The following is a 4698-nucleotide window of genomic DNA, read 5'->3' as shown; positions in this document are numbered from 1 at the left end:
TTTTCTTTGAAATTATTGAATTTATGAGTGAAAACAATTGAAAGTATAAGATTAATAAAAGAAATTATTAACTAATACCTAGTAATTAAATAATACCTTATTTTAAAAATTTATTGAAGAAAATGAAGTGTTTTTCATAATTATTAAATAATAATGAAAAGATAAATGATGTCAAAAATTGGCTCAAATGTACAGAGTGTCTCTGATCACTTGCAATCGGATGAGAGATGTTTGTCAAGAGAAAAATATTTCAGAGAAAAGTTGTAAGATTTAAAAAGATCTCTTTACTGGTCTTATTAGTTTAACCTTGGGTTTTTTAAATGAAGAGCATTTTGAAAACTTGTAAATATATATTTATTTTGAAATACAATTTTTTTAAATATGTTAATTTTAAAATATATTAATTTTAAAATACAACTTACAACTTTTGTCTCAAACATTTCTTTCGAAAATGATTAGTTTCACTGAAGGATTCCGATACTTTTCGAATATCCTGTATGTATATATTAGACTCATTAAATTCAGGATAAAACGCTTAGTCTTGTAGTGTGTCCCGATTACGACTGATCAAAGACATCCTGCATTTTGTACTGATATCAATTATTAGTTTTATAATTATCAGTCTTATCTTGTGACGATACAATATAGGAAACTTGATGGATTTTGTAAAAGTATCGATTTTTAATATTTATAATGGTAGCAAATATGTACAGTGAGAGTAAAAAGTATTCGTACAAGAAAATTCGTTATAAAAAAAGTCTTATTTGTAGAAAGACATTAATTAGCAATTTTATACAATGAATAGATTCTGTTCTAACTTAAACAAACGAGCTTAGCATGTATTCCTGATTTTAGATGCTAAATTTCTCTTCATTATGATCATAAATAAATAAATGTTTGCAGCCTATAGAATTCTATATATAGACACTACATAAATGCGTAGGTAACAAAGGCTCGTACGTTAGAAAAGAAAGAGAGCGACAATAGAGTACGACAACCATTTTTGCTTTGTCTTTTTTATGACTTAGTTTTCACAATACGTTGTGTTTTTTTCTTTTTCCTTTTTACTAGCGCAAAGGATATGGTGGATGGGTAATAAAATAAAGTGCATATATATAGTGATGCGAACGAATTTATTTTTATTCACATCTAATTACACAGAATTTTTATACATATTAAAAAACTAAAGCTAATAGCTCGCAATCGACAAGCTGATGTCCATTGAAGATGTCGCTATTGCGTGTAGCGTTCTTGGACGCGATATTGGAGAATCGCGTATATTTGGCATCAACCGAATCGACGAGTCGGACTAATCGTTCAAACGTTACACCCGTCAAACTCGAACATATGGTGTAGCGTCGTTTCGGGCATCATCATGCGTACGGATGAAGAATCGAGACGTACAAGCGTAACATCGTTCAGCGTGCAAACTCTGACGATTAGCGGCCCAACGCTTATAAAATTGTCCTTATATTCGTTCCGCAGCATCTTGTAAATATTTCATCGATGTTCGTAGAGGCCCTTTCACGTTTCGAGAGACAGCGACAGTTCGTATCCGCGATGATCTCCCAGGGCGATCTCCATGGAACTCTATGGAACAACGTTGATTCCAATTTCCAAATACTTGTAACCCGTAGCCGTCAGGTCGTAACGTCTGCTCAGTAAGCGCACCGCGCGACGCTCCAAGCTGTGTATATACATAATGTCGAAAAAACGTTATTTATTGTATAGAACATTGAAACTTACACGTTATATTCCTTCTTCACGTCGATGCGCTGCTCTCTTTGGCGAAGTATATTTTTTCAAAAATAATTAATGAAACCAAAAAATATGTATTACAGGCAATAGGAGTTGACGCTGGTTATCAGTTAGCGCAAATTTTCTTAATACTAAATATATAAACCTTAACTTTGAACGTTTCCACTTATGGTTTGAGTCTCCATCAGCAATCTTTCACCCTAGTGTAACAATTGGAGTATTGCATGACAAAATGATATCTCCAACAAGAGAAAATTAAAAACCAGACTTTCTGAACACAAAAAGTATATCCACATCAGTGCAACATCCACTCATTCAGTGATCACAGAACATAGGTTGCAGAACGATCGTGACTTTAATTGGCAAAACGTAGAAATTTTGGATGTAGAAAATTATTATAATAAAAGATTAATATTAGAGATGATGCATATTAATCGACAGACCAACGGGCTGAATCTACAACATGATACCATTGGTTTAAATCATGCGTACATTGAAATTCTTAACAAACTTTAAGGCTCGTTCGTAATACATTATACATTATATAAACTTGTTTGTCTTCAAATTGACCGCTATGTCACTTGTTTAGAAATCATTATTTAACTGACTGTCGAAATGACAAGACACATATTGTTCTCGCAGTAATTTTTTTAAATTTGGTGATAATTTATAAGATATTAACAAGTTACAAAATGTTAAATAAGAGAGATTCATTATTCAGTGTAGAAGCGTCGACTGTGTGAGGTGAGGTGAATATCAATTTTCCAATTATACATACGATAATTTAATCTTTCATATAATTTTAGCTTGAGTTCTCATTACCACTCAGCTTTCTAACAAAGTTAGAACTCTCCCACGTACTTACCTCACAACAGTAAACGGTTCAATATTCGAGAGGAAAAACGTTGGAGAAATCATTTTGCCATGCAATACTCTAATTGTTACACTAGGGTGAAAGATTGCTGATGAAGACTCAAACCATGAATGGAAACGTTCAAAGTTAAGGTTTATATATTTAGTATTAAGAAACATTGCGCTAACTGATAACCAGCGTCGACTCCTATTGCCTGTAATACATATTTTATGGTTTTATTAATTATTTTAATATATTAAAGGAGTTTGTAAAAACTTATTAGTTTTTATATCAATTTGTAATTCATCATTATATTTTTTCAATCGTTCGTACAAACGGGTATCGCAAGACTGATCGCATCCGCATAAATTGTGGCGTATAAGATAATACTAATTCTAAAATCGAAGAAGGGGCAGGCCGTTCTCCACTCTCCAAGAATTTTGAACGTGTCACAACACGTTTTATCACGTATTTCTAAGTATTTTCTTTGTCATGAGTTTATACATACGTTTATACGTACATACGTACGTTTATACTTACGTTTATAGGTACGTTTATATGTACGTTTATACATACGTTTATGCATACATACGTTTATACGTACGTTTATACATATATTTGTAAGTAGATATACTATATCGGTTCTAGTCCACTATGTGTTAGTGCGTATACGTATACGATGTGTATGTGTGTGTGTGTGTGTATGAGGGGGTCAGAGAGGGAAAAATGCATCACAGACGTTGGGAAGAGGGTAGCGCGTCACATGGGACCGTGTTAGAGGGGAAGGGGGTTCATTCCTTCTCACTTTAACCTATTGTCCTCTCTCTCTCCCATCGTAGGACGCAGTTCTCTCCAACACGTTGCGGTCCTATACTTATTATTTGCGCTCTCTCCCACGTTATCTTTTCTTTTTGCACGTGATTTATTTCAGTATATATGGTATTTACAATTTTTAATGATACGACTTAGAAATTAATTATGATAATATTTTTATGAATTTTTAATAATATAACCCAGTAACACTAATTATGATAATAAATTTTAGTAATAGAGTACAAAAAATGATCAAGCGCTTTCTTATCGACTAATTCAATACTTATTGAATTGTACTACTGAACATCTATTACTAACTAATTCTTAACTACAGGAAAAGAGGAAAAAATATCAAAGTATATTTTTAAAAAATTTCGTGCTTTGTCTTAAATTTGATACATTTCTTTTTAGCGCTTCGACCACCAGTTGTATATTTTAAATACATTTTGTAACGCACAATCCTTAACATGTTTTGACCATCGCATAGTATTGGTAACATCTAGATATGTAAAGAATCTATATCTTTGTAATCAGTGTCCAGAGTCTCAATGATCAAGTTGTCGTTATCGAGTACATCAGCCAGCTATTCGCGTTTTTCATGTCCTTTAACGTTTACGGGAGCCTTATTGTCGTCACTCCCTTCCGCACTAATTACAGCCATTGTAATCAGGCATTTCATCATGCTGTACAGGATCATCCCGTCTTCCCATTGCAATCCATGGTGATAAGCACTCAGTCAGGAAGAGCAATACTTTTCTGATTTTGTCAAGAAACTCCATGGCATAGGACATGTAAAAATGTAATGAGAAAGAATGGCTCCTTTTCTTAACACCACCGCTTCTTTCACAACAAATTTGTTTCCAATGATAAATCCTTGCAGATCCACGAACGTTGGTGCAATAATGATGAACGACTTTTCGGGACTGTGCTCGATCGCAAAGAATCTTGGTTTTTATCTCTTTTAATGAAAACAAGGGGAGATTTAAAAAGGAATATACTTTTAATGAACATTTATTTTTTATGTAATGCAGCGTATAGAGGAGATCGGGGCTGATTGTCGTACGGGGTTGATTGTCAAAATGCTTATAACTCAAACAAGACATGGCAGAAAAATCTGTTTTTTTGACTGTAGATAGCTGATATAATTTGTTGTGTAAAATGGTTTGTACCACAAGCATTGTATATATTATTTACAGCGATTTTTGAGAAAATGTAGTTGGTGAGTAAATTTTTATAATCACCTATTTTGTTGTCTGACAAGTCTTTGCGATTAT

The 4698-nt window shown here is 33.0% G+C and overlaps 1 pseudogene; it reads right to left on the bottom strand.

Moving 5' to 3' along the window:
* Positions 1 to 1333: 1333 nt before the first annotated feature.
* Positions 1334 to 4121, bottom strand: LOC108759401 (uncharacterized; annotated as a pseudogene).
* Between the last annotated feature and the right edge of the window lie 577 nt (positions 4122 to 4698).

The sequence above is a fragment of the Trachymyrmex cornetzi genome, unplaced genomic scaffold (assembly GCF_001594075.2).
Source record: "Trachymyrmex cornetzi isolate Tcor2-1 unplaced genomic scaffold, Tcor1.1 scaffold1824, whole genome shotgun sequence".
Lineage (NCBI taxonomy): Eukaryota > Metazoa > Arthropoda > Insecta > Hymenoptera > Formicidae > Trachymyrmex > Trachymyrmex cornetzi.
The sequence above is the reverse complement of the archived record's forward strand: the minus strand, read 5'-3'. Positions and strand labels throughout refer to the sequence as shown.